The following is a 13,378-nucleotide window of genomic DNA, read 5'->3' on the forward strand; positions in this document are numbered from 1 at the left end:
TAAACAAACCTCTTCATCTACTGAGACAAAAACGAGGTTTTTCCAGTGTTTTTTTATTTTTTTCGATTATCCCTGATACTTTCCTGATTCCTCTGGCGCATTTTATATTCCCTGATATTCCCTGATTTCCAGAACTTGTGACAACCCTGGTTACCTATAATGAGACTTAAATATGCTATAGAAAGAATCGTCTGTAAAACAAGTGATAAGCAGACTTCCTCCAACTATAGACTTAATCCACTCCTTTCAGACCTCTTAAAAGTGCTTGAGAAAGGGGTCTTTTATAGAAAATTGACTTATTTAAATGAGCAAAAGTTGTGAACTGCCTCTGAGTTTCGTTTTCCAGAAGGATTATCCACAAAGAAAGTGATACAATATCTCAGAAATGAAATGCTGGCTGAGATAAACAAGAAAAATTAACTTGTTGGTATGTTCTGTGACTTTGCCAAAACCTTTAAGGGTTTGAATCACAAAATTCTCCTAAACAGACTGAAATGTTGTGGCATGAATGACATCCCTCTTACATGGAAGGAGCCGTACCTTCATAACAGAAAACAGTGTGTCTTATTAATAGACGTATCACAGACATAAAATTAAACACAGAAAGAGAGAACAGAACATTTAGGATCCTACAAGGATTGGTCATCAGTGACCAAAGAAAGACAGTGCCACAAGTTACCTAAAAGCTGTACATCTAATATGTCCACTCATTATTAACTGACATAAATCTACCTAGTGATGGATGTATAATCTTCCAAAACACATAGTAGAAATTATTATGTATGAGGGTCACTCCAAAAGAAATGCACACTATTTTTTTTAAAAATCCATCTTTCATTCTACATGTTTGAAAGTTTCACAGTGCGTAGATACATCTTTTAGGAACAATATTTTCACTTCTCCACAAAATTTCCATCCCTCTCAACCATCTTACGTCATTTTGGAACCAGTGCCTGTATACCCGCACGGTAAAATTCTGGACCAACCTGTTGGAGCTACTGTTTGGCACCGTGCACAAGAGAGTCAACATCTTTGTTCCATGAAGAGAGTCTTTCAGTTTCCCAAAGAGATGATAGTCACATGGAGCCAGGTCAGGACAGTAACACAGATGTTTCAGTGTTGTCCATCTGAGTTTTGTGATTGCTTCCATGGTTTTTTGACTGACATGAGGCCATGCATTGTTGTGCAACAGCAAAACATCCTGCTTTTGCCGATGTGGTCAAACATGACTCAGTCGAGCTTGAAGTTTCTTCAGTGTCATCACATATGCATCAGAATTTATGGCGGTTCCACTTGGCATGATGTCCACAAGCAAGAGTCCTTCAGAATCGAAAAACACCATAGCCATAACTTTTCCAGCAAAAGGTGTGGTTTTGAATTTTTTTTTCTTGGATGAATTTGCATGATGCCACTCCACTGATTGCCTCTTTGTCTCTGGTGAAAAATGATGGAGCTATGTTTCATCACCTGTCACAATTCTTCCAAGAAATTCATCTCCACCATTCTCGTATTGTTCCAAAAGTTCACTGCATACTGTTTTTCTTGTTTCTTTGTGAGCCACTGTCAACGTCCTGGGAACCCACCTGGCACAAACCTTTTTTTTAATGCCAACACTTTCAGTATTCTGCAAACACTTCCTTCTCCTATCCACTATCCCAACAATTCGTTCACTGTGATGCATCTGTCAGCAGTCACCAATTCGTTAACTCTCTGCACATTGTCTGGAGTGTGTGCAGTACGATGCCTGCCACTGTGAGGACAATCCTCCATATTGCTGTGCCCACTTTCATCATGTAACCTACTTGCCCACCGACTAACTTTACTGCAATCGACAGCAGCATCTCTATACACCATTTTCAATCTCTTGTGGATGTTTCCCACTGTTTCGTTTTCACAGTACAGGAATTATATGACAGCACGTTGCATCTCACGAACGTCAAGTGTAGCAGCCATCTTGAAGAGGTGCTGTGATGGCACCACGCACGGGAACAGGTTGAACTAAGTTTGAAAATAAGCAGAAAGGATGTATCTACACACTGTCAAACTTTCACAGATGCAGAATGAAAACTGTACTTTTACAAAAATAGTGTGCATTTCTTTTGGGGTGACCCTTGTATACTGGTTACAGCAATTTTTTGCCTTCAGTTGTTTTTTAATTAATCTCCACAACAAAGTAATATAACAGAGAGATTAAAATAAGCTTGCGTGGAAGCACTTCTAAGAAAAGGTGATAAAACTGACATTAAACTAATGCTCATTCTCTCCACTAACAAATTCTGCCAAAGTCCCAGAAGAACTGATGTTCAGAAGAACAGTTTGGTTTCCTAAAAAGAAGGTTAGGATTTAATGTCAAATTGAAATCAAGGTCGACAGAAACAGAGCGCCAACATACATTGATTCAAGGATGGGGAATGAAATTGGCCATCTAATCTCAGAATTCGTCTGGAGTGATTTAGATAGATAATGGAATCCTAAATGTAGATGTCTAGATGGAAATTTGACTGTTTTTCCCCAAACCTGAGTCCAGTGGGCTAACCACTGCACCACCTTATGCAGTATAGGTATTCAGCAAGTGCTGTTAACACAGAACACTATGTATCCTTTAGTGATCGTATTCTGAAATCTGTAAACAGCATAATGGTACCAGTCAGAATCCTGTATGAGCTGTCCGAAACCTTTTACTGGGTGAACCATGAAATTCTTCTAAAGAGAGCATAATTCCATAGTTTGAGCAGAATAGTGCGGGCATGGGCTAAGTTTCACTTAACAGGCAGGAAATACATACTGATGATAACTGGACAGATAAACATTTTTGGAGCCAGTGGCACCTTTTTCTGATAGATGGGTTGAAGGGGAAGGAAGAAGGATGAAGGGAAATGAACTGAAGACGGTTAGGAAAAGTGGTAGAGTTCAGAAAAGTCACCAAGAGACCAGGCCAATGGAGACTTACCAGCCTTAAGCCCGGTAAGTCTCCACTGACCCAGACTCCTGGGTGACTTACTCGAACTCTACCCCAATTCCTGCTCCTCTCCAGTTCCTTTCCCTTCACCCCTCTTCCTTCCCCTTCAACTCTTCTGCAGAAGAAGGAGCCACTGGCTCCAAAAGCTTATATAAGTGAAATCTTTTTATATGTGTGTTCTCCTGCCATCACTTGATGAGTAGATTTTTTTATCTATCCTGTTACATTACGTGGTCAAAATTGATTATTTTAATTGTTACTGATAATGGAATTCAAGCTGCATCAGAGCTGGGTGCAGTGGATACAGGAGTTCCACAAGAGACCCTTGCTGTTTTGTACATCAGTAAATGACTTTCCAATCTTTTATATTACCATGAGCAAGTTTATCATCTCAGAAACAAATTACAGCAGCAGTTGCAATTTTATTTTTTAATACCAGGAGCAGTTTCAGCAAGCTAGGCTATTTTCAGTTGGTTATGACTCTAAGATTGTGGAAGCACACAGACAGATAGACAGACAGTCTTACTGACCGACTCTGAGTCTGTCTGTGTACCTCCATGACAGTAGGCTCATAACCACTTCAAAATTGCCTTGGTGGCTGAAATCAATCATGGTGTTAGAAAATAAAATTGCACTGGAAGTACATCTGCTAACCATGTCTTCCTTTGTATACTCAACTGATTATTATAAAAAATATGAAAAAAAACACAAATTGCTTCAACTTTTGGCTTCCAAGCTCATGTCAAAACAAATCTTAAATTGCTCATACACACACAAACACAAAAATGACCGGTATATTTGAAACGGCAATACAAACTAAACGAGCAGCGATAGAAATACATCGTTTGTTGCAATATGCTTGGGACAACTGTACATTTTCAGGCAGACAAACTTTCGAAATTACAGTAGTTACAATCGTCATCAACAGATGGCGCTGCGCTCTGGGAAACTCTATAGTACAATATTTTCCTCATATCCACCATGCGTAGCAATAATATGGCGTAGTCTCTGAATGAAATTACTCGAAACCTTTGACAACGTGTTTAGCGGAATGGCTTCACATGCAGATGAGATGTACTGCTTCATCTGTTCAATTGTTTCTGGATTCTGGTGGTACACCTGGTCTTTCAAGTGTCCCCACAGAAAGGAGTCACAGGGGTTCATGTCTGGCGAATAGGGAGGCCAATCCACGCCGCCTCCTGTATGTTTCGGATAGCCCAAGGCAATCACACGATCATCGACATAATCATTCAGGAAATTAAAGACATCAGCCGTGCGATGTGGACGGGCACCATCTTGCATAAACTACGAGGTGTTCGCAGTGTCGTCTAAGGCAGTTTGTACCGCCACAAATTCACGAAGAATGTCCAGATAGCGTGATGCAGTAATCGTTTCGGATCTGAAAAATGGGCCAATGATTCCTTTGGAAGAAATGGCAGCCCAGACCAGTACTTTTTGAGGATGCAGGGACAATGGGACTGCAACATGGGGCTTTTCAGTTCCCCATATGCGCCTGTTCTGTTTATTGACGAAGCCATCCAGGTAAAAATAAGCTTCATCAGTAAACCAAATGCTGCCCACATGCATATCGCCATCATCAATCCTGTGCACTATATCGTTAGCAAATGTCTCTCGTGCAGCAATGGTAGCGGCGCTGAGGGTTTGCCGCATTTGAATTTTGTATGGATATAGGTGTAAACTCTGGCGCATGAGATGATACGTGGACGTTGGTGTCATTTGGACCGTAGCTGCAACACGGCGAACGGAAACCCGAGGCCGCTGTTGGATCACCTGCTGCACTAGCTGCGCGTTGCCCTCTGTGGTTGCCGAACGCGGTCGCCCTACCTTTCCAGCATGTTCATCCGTCACGTTCCCAGTCCGTTGAAATTTTTCAAACAGATCCTTTATTGTATCGCTTTTCGGTCCTTTGGTTACATTAAACCTCTGTTGAAAACTTCGTCTTGTTGCAACAACACTGTGTTCTAGGCGGTGGAATTCCAACACCAGAAAAATCCTCTGTTCTAAGGAATAAACCATGTTGTCCACAGCACACTTGCACGTTGTGAACAGCACACGCTTACAGCAGAAAGACGACGTACAGAATGGTGCACCCACAGACAGCGTTGTCTTCTATATCTTTCACATCTGTTGTTGAAAATTGTAACTACTGTAATTTCGAAAGTTTGTCCACCTGAAAATGTACTGTTGTCCCAAGCATATTGCAACAAACGGTGTATTTCTATCGCTGCTCGTTTAGTTTTTATTGCCGTTTCAAATATACTGGTCATTTTTGAAAGAAACTTCCACATGGGAAAAATATATTAAAAACAAAGATTCCAAGACTTACCAAGCGGGAAAGCGCCGGTAGACAGGCACAATAAATAAAACACACAAACACACACACAAAATTTCTAGCTTTCGCAACCAACGGTTGCTTCTTCAGGAAAGAGGGAAGGAGAGGGAAAGACGAAAGGATGTGGGTTTTAAGGGAGAGAGTAAGGAGTCATTCCAATTGCGGGAGCGGAAAGACTTACCTTAGGGGGAAAAAAGGACAGGTGTACACTCGCGCGCACACACACACACACACACACACACACACACACACACACACACACACACACACACACACACACACATATCCATCCGCACATACACAGACACAAGCAGACATGTTTGTATATGTATGGATAGATATGTGTCTGTGTGTGCGAGTATATACCTATCCTTTTTCCCCCTAAGGTAAGTCTTTCCGCTCCTGGGATTGGAATGGCTCCTTACCCTCTCCCTTAAAATCCACATCCTTTCATCTTTCCTTCTCCTTCCCCCTTTCCTGACGAAGCAACCGCCGGTTGCAAAAACTCGTAATTTTGTGTGTGTGTTGATGTGTTATTTTATTGTGCCTGTCTACCGGTGCTTTCCCGCTTGGTAAGTCTTGGAATCTTTGTATATATATATATATATATATATATATATATATATATATAGGCTGAATAGTTTAGCATGGGCAGTAGCTGTCAAAGGTAGTATATCACCCATATTTTGAATTAGTTTGAAATATTCAGCCATCATATGAGAACATGCGAGTAGTGTGTCAAAAATATTATTGTTGCAGAAGAAAATAATTTAAACACATGTAACACAAGATCTTGAGGCACATACCATCCTTTATTAACAGATCAAAAGCTATTAAACATTCTTTCTCTGTGAATGTTTTAGCTAATTTGCTTCTTGCACTCCTAGATTAGACATATATTCTATGACTCCTCAGTACAAGTATATGAACATTTAAAACAAATAAAAGGAAGAAATATCTGCATTACAGAGCTAGGGATATTGAAGAAGACACTATACAAGTTCCCCAGAACCATGATGTGTGAAGAAAGTGGGTAAGGGAAATTGACTCTGGTGTTTGGATCTCTTCACCAGCAATTGCAAGGTTTTTCTGGCATCTGATTGTTGTCATAAAGAGTGTGCTGTCAGAATTGTACTAATATATATCTCAGGAATGTTGTTCCACAGTTTGGTATGGATGTGGTCCAGTCATGTTTTGACCTGGTATCATGTACAAATGTCAGATGTCTCTCTTTGGTATCAAGCATAATTTTAGAACTGTACTGTGTTGGGAATGTATCCTCCAAAGTTCTGTTCAGAGATGCAGTCAAAATTTTAGTGGTGAGTTCACCTTTTAAGTTGAAAATTCTTGATTACACTGTGTCCACCTCATTAATATCGCCCTCCAGTGATCAACTAAATAGAATGACCTATCGTATCTTCTGTCATAAAAGAAATTGAGAATGCTTGAAACCAGTTGAAGCTAGCAGTTGATTTTTGCAGGAATCTTCCTCAGACACTGGGTCACCTAAGAAGGGCTGCTGTCAAAGGATGCAACATGCATCAGCAGCAACATCTCAATCACCTTGACGATTACTTGCCAAGTAAGACCCAAGCATTTTTCAATGCGCAGGGTTAAGCAATGTAGCAACAGATTTCGTTTCATACTTATGTAGAAGTGTGTACTTTGGAACTAGTTGCCTTTATTTAGATTATTGTTTAATTTTTTAGTTCACAGTAAAGTTCTATTTCCAGTTTCATAAGGCTTATTGTTTCATTTTCTGCTTTCCTAGAATCTAAACCCACAAAGTTTTACAGATGTGCAACTGACACAAAACTTTTTGTGAGTCATTCAGTTTGACTTTCAGAAATAGTATTGGAGATTTGTGTAGTATATACACAGAAAAGTTATAGCGTCTTAAATTTTAAACCAAGCTTCAATGGCTGTAGCTAATGAGAAAGTAAATCAAACTAAATACACTTCGGAGTGAAAATATTACAATTACTATGTGCAATGAGACTGACTGCCACCTGATGGCACTATGACACATAGCACAGACAGGAAAGTATGTAAGTGGGACAAAGATAACTATGGAATCATTCTAGAAATGATACAATCTTCAGATGAGGAACTCAATTGACATAAGTGATTTTGACAAAGAACAGATTAGTCTGGATTGGCAGCTCGAAACAAGCATCTCATAAATGTTGAACCTGGTTGGCTGTTTGTGTCTAGTGTTGTGAGCATGTACAAAAAGTGGCTGAAGAATGAAGAACCAAGAGTAGGCAACAAAGTGTTAGACATTCATGCCTCATCACAATACAACAGAGGTGTGTGCACTCTGTAAACAAGGACAGGCGATGATCTATAGCAGATCTGATGACAAAGTACAGTGTTGGTGCTGGCATGGGTGTTTTGGAGTGCATTCTTCAGTGCACAATGTTGAACTTGGGGCTCCACAGCAGATAACCCCTCCATGTCTTCATGCTGACCCCATATTATCATCAGTTATGACTGCATTGAGCATGAGAACATGGAGATTGGACTGTGGATTTAATAAAAAGTCTTCTGTCACCTGAATCACATTTCCTTTTACAGCACGTCAACAAATAGATTCTCAAAACAGTCTGCAGTCTGCAGTCTGCAGTCTGATGGAGGCAGTATTAAGCTACAGTGGACATTTACTTGAGGTTCCATGGGGTCTGTAGTAGTAATCAAAGACACCATGACTACTGTGGACTACACGAACATTATTATGGACAACCTGCATCCCTTCGTGTTTGATGTGTTCCCCCTAGTAATGCCATCTCCACCTACATGTGAAAAGGGAAGAATCATGAAATAGGGGTTTAGAAAGTGTGACACTAAACTTACATGATGCCTTAGCTACCAAATTTGCATGATCTGAAGCCAACGGAACACTTCTGGGATGCTACTGGGTGCCAAATCCATGCCCACAACACAATAGTCTTTAATTTAATGTCACATCATGTGGCATTGCCACAATGTTATATCCCAAAAATGGACAAAAATACTATTAAGAAGATAGTCACAATGTTTTGATTTTTCAGTATATGTGGCACATAGTAGAAGTGAAGTATGGATTGGATAATGTATCCAAGAGGCCCGTACCACAATTGAAACATCTAGAATAGACTTTACTGTATCACTGTGGTACATTTCACTACTTAAGTGGAATTATTTTATTTGTTGCACCATAATTTGAAATTTGGCACTTGTACCCTATGACAAAAAGTACACTGATGTTCTCAGATGTGGATGAGAAGGCTAAATTTATGTACAAAATGTGTGTATTTTAGAGTCAACTGTTTTGAAATGCTGATTCTCAGAATATAAAAATGTGTCAGAGCTCACAGTGCTTGTAGATGGGGACACCAGTTACAAGGATACACTGGGTATGTGTATAAGTTGACACTTTGTTGCTTTATGTCAGCTTCTTTATATAAAAATGAGTCAGAGAAGAGTAATGAATTGTAGTTAGTTCAGTCTATCTCCATTACTGAATGCCTAACTCTGTGGTAAAAGCTAGTAATAAGGCTACTGACCTAACTGCAGGTAGAGTGCAGCCTTTTTTCGCTGTGGCACTAAAGAAGGGGTGGGTGGTGGGCCCATCACCCTGGCCACCCTTTTATCCTGGGAAAAATCCCCAGTACTCATTTGACAGCAGGATGAGTGGAATGGGAGCCACTCTGGAGGGACTGAAATGAGGAAAAATCTCTTCTCCTGTCTGAGATTGAACTTGGGTCTTCCAGGGCCTGAATCTAGTTCCCTACCTGCTAGAACACCACAAACACTCCATTACTGTGTGGCCATCATCTGTGACAGTCGTCTGAATGATCTGGGTTCAGATCCTAACATTCCGAAGTTTTTTGTTTTCTTTAGGTGTGTGTGTGTGTGTGTGTGTGTGTGTGTGTTTGCTTTTTCTGATGAAGGCTCGAAGGCTCTGGCCAAAAGCTATAGGTAAGTGTCTTTTTATCGTGCCTGTCTGAAACTTGACATGCCTTCTTTATGGTAATTAGCAGTCTGTCTTTTCCCACACTGTTGATATTCGTACCTGAAGTTTCCACCGTTCGCCATAATAAATTATAGTATTTAAGGGTTTGGTGCAAGTCAAACAGACACTTTATATTTATAACAATACTAGAAAATTAAATTATCTGTTCAACTAAATGCTAAAATAAAGAGATGCATAAGTGACAACATGATTCAAGTGCTATAACGTACAGAAAACTAGATACACATTCTTTTGCCTTTACTGGTATCTCTTCAGACTCAAGTAATGAACATATTAGTAATAGACACACTGTCCTCCATAGTGACCATCAGGAGAGAAGCCTAAGTAATGAGTGATGAGTGAGATTAAACATTGTATCAAAAGGAAAATTTGCTCGAGAAAACTTTACAATTATGAGACGCCAGATTGGTTGGCCCTCACTAGCCTTCAATTCAAAGTACTGCCAACGTACACATTTTTCTAGTTTCAAATGTGTCTATCTGCAGCTTCAAGTTAAATGTTATCATGCAGAAGAATCCATTAAAGGCTACTTCTGAGCACCTTAGGAACCAGTTACAACTACTGTTAATCTACGCACATCATTAACTACAGAAACTAACAATAGATTACTCTCTTTAATAAATTGGTTTTAAGCAGTGATAGAACTTCAGAAATTTGGTTATTACTTTATAAAAAATGAGGGAACACAATACACATGCTTAGACTTAAGGTCTATGAATATAATGCTACCAGATATACTAAGCTCATGACTGTGTGAAAGTGAACATATGCAGTCACCTGTACAAGAATTAATGTTAAAAACAGCAAAAAAAGAGAACTGAATACAAGTAAAAATGCAAAATAAGTTTCTTTACAGAAATTTTTGTAGCTTTAATGTTTGACTGCGAAATGGGGAAAATTAATATTTGCAGAAAACAACTACTTCACTCAGTTTTTAAAAATTACCATTCATAATGGCATGTGTATCTTGATTGATGATAACACATTTTATTGTTCATTCATTTATATGAATAGCCACATCTTTAGTGACACACAGTGTGGTATGAATTTATTTGTAATTTGAAATGAAATTACATCCAGCTAATTAGTACCAGATGTCATTATATGTTACAAAAGCACGAGACTACATCTCATTTTATTGTTTATTCAACACTAATAAAGTAAATGTTGTAGTGTTTCATTTACAATTTTTCTTTTACAGGAGGAGCTGAAGAATAAACCATCTAACAAAATTAAAAAAAAGGATTGTAATAGACACTGTTGTGGTGACAATAACTGCATTTTAGTGTGTATAGCAGAAATTGTAACACATTTAGAACAACAGTTGTATTATGTCACAACAATGTATTGCTATTAATTTAGAATGTACCTGACAATAATATATGTAGTCTTTAGTATTAATAAGAGCAATACAATATGTTAACTTTCTGATAATGTGTTAATTTTTAGTAATTTTAATGAATATGTGAAGGAAAGAAATGATTGTAATAAAATTTTTCATTATAAAATTACTAACTTCAAATTTATTTTATTACTATGCTTAAGTAGAGTGATGTTCAAAATGTGAACAGAACATAAGTGTCAAGGGTAAGCGATCTTTTGGAATAATCATCGAAATGTGCTTGTGTAAGCAATGTATTTTCAAGGTAAGCCAGATAATTTGCCTTCATGGATTCCTGGGATATGATGAAGGCATTCAGTTATGTTGAAAATAAAATAGTATTTGGGGGACCAACCATTATGAGACCAATTGCTCTCCAGGCTTGGTTGGATCGCGTCTGTCTAATAAAAAACACAAGGGCTTAGTTAATAGCAATAGCAAACTCTGAGATGGGAAATACACTAAGCTAACATTAGACAATTGTAGCTTACATCATTCTTCATGGCTCAATATTTGTCACTAAATTTATACACAATATACAGGATACTTTAAATGATTGTAATGCTTGGTTATGATATGAGCTTTTTATCAAGAGCAAGAACAAAATAGTTTCATATGTAAACAATGGAAAATCCAGGATGGAATGTATTAATATTATGAAAAAGATAGTGGAGATGATGAGACACAGATAGGCAAAACAAAAAGACTGTCACAATATAAGCTTTTGGCCACTAGGTCTTTGTCAAAATTAGATCACACACAGAGAGAGAGAGAGACAGACAGACAAACAGACATACAAATGCAACTCACACACACATGTCTGCAGTCTCTAGCAGCTGAAGCAACACTGAGCAGCAGCAGCAGTGCATGACGAGGGAGGCAACGGGATGGCAGTCAGGAGGAGGCTGGAGTGGGGAGAGTGAGGAATAGCAGGAGAGGGGTGGGGGACAGATGAGGTGAAGAGAGGGTAGGGCAGCTAGGTGCGATCAGGAGGTTAGACAGAGGGCTGGGGAGAGGTGGGGGGGGGGGGGGGGGGGGGTTGTGGAAAATGAGAGAAGTAAAAAGACTGGGTGCATTGGTGGAATAGAGGGCTGTGTAATGCCAAAATGGGAACTGGGCAGGGGCTGAGTGGATGAGGACAATGACTAAGGAAGGTTGACGCCAGGAGGACTATGGGAATGTAGGACTTATTGCAGAGAGACTTCCCACCTGTGCAATTTGGAAAAGCTGGTGTTGGTGGGAAGGATCCATATCCCACAGGCTGTGAAGCAGTCATTGAAATGAAGAATATCATGTTGGGTAGTGAGCTCAGCAATGGGATGGTCCAGTTATTTCTTGACCACAGTTTGGCAGTGGCCATTCTTGCAGACAGACAACTTTTTGGTTGTCATGCTCAGACAGAATACAGCACAGTGGTTGCAGCTTAGCTCATAGATCACATGACTGGTGTCACAGGTAGCCCTGCCTTCTCATTATTTTTCCCATTTTTTTTATTGTTGGGTGTATTTTTGCAAAATTTTCGGACGCAATTCAACATTATGTAATTTCTTGCGTTTTTCCACCACCATGGATCCTTGTTCCTTCCATCTGCATTATTATCGAAAAGTTTCCTTATCCATAGCTAGAACTCAGTCACACACACTGTTCCTGTGTTATTGCTTGGCTCATGGAATCCCCCCAATTGGCCTTAGCATCAAATTAGCCATTTCCAGCTGCCACCGCTCAGTCCACAATGACCTCTATCTGTTCATATTCTGCCAATCCTTAGTCCTCACCAACATAGTCTTGAAAAAGCTTATAAACCAAGCCCAAATCACCTTGCAATACCTTCTCTCCACCTGTAAAATTCTCCTGCTATGCAATCCCAAATACCTGGAAACCATAGCACACATTGAAATTCTTGCTCTCCAGGAACTAGAGCAACATGCACAATGCCCCCTTGAAAAATTCTCCACTCTGCTCGCTTCCTGCTCCTGCATTGCAGTGCAATTGTGCACCAGCTCTACAACAACTTCCAAACCTCCCCCACATCCCCTCATAGCTGACAAACCCTGTCTTGCAGCCCTACTGCATTTACCTAACCCTCCAAAACTCTCTCCCACAGCCACACAGAATCCAGAACCTCAAAAGACTCGAAACACAGTCATAGCCTTAGCCCCACAAAAATATCAATCTTTTCCAAAGGCCTCACTTTTTGCCTGACTCCCAAATTCAGTCATTCAGGGCTTATTAAAGACCTCCCCTCCTTCCTCCTGTCCTTACAGTGGAAACACTTTGTCGCCACCAAACCTACCAATTAGACTCAACCAAAGACCATTGAACCCTGCCTAACTCAGTTCACTGCTCCATCCAACTGTGATCCACCCCACTGCCCACAAACCAACCCCTGTTAACTTTCCAAAATTTCTTAACCTCAAATCTTACCTCACCATCATTCCCCAAATCCCTCAGCACACAAACTAACCTTACATCTGCAAAAAGAACTACAGTACACTTTCTAAAAACTTGTCTTGACCTTATAATCTTTCCTGTGGACAAAGGCTCCACCACTGTTGTTTTGAACCACAAGGATTACTTGGCAGAAGGACTGCACCAGCCGTTAGATACACTCACCTACAAACCTTGCCACAGTGACCCCATTCCAGAAATGTAGCAGGATCTCCAGTCTCT

The 13,378-nt window shown here is 39.8% G+C and overlaps 1 protein-coding gene across 1 annotated transcript in view; it reads left to right on the top strand.

Moving 5' to 3' along the window:
* Nucleotides 1–10,838, top strand: part of LOC126343240 (insulin-like growth factor-binding protein-related protein 1) — a 144,204-nt gene extending 133,366 nt beyond the window's left edge. The window contains exon 5 of the mRNA XM_050001922.1: nucleotides 10,529–10,838. The gene's annotated coding sequence lies outside the window, so the exon portion shown is untranslated. The remainder of the gene's footprint in view (nucleotides 1–10,528) is intronic.
* The last annotated feature ends 2,540 nt before the right edge of the window (nucleotides 10,839–13,378 follow it).

Source organism: Schistocerca gregaria, chromosome 1 (assembly GCF_023897955.1).
Source record: "Schistocerca gregaria isolate iqSchGreg1 chromosome 1, iqSchGreg1.2, whole genome shotgun sequence".
NCBI lineage: Eukaryota > Metazoa > Arthropoda > Insecta > Orthoptera > Acrididae > Schistocerca > Schistocerca gregaria.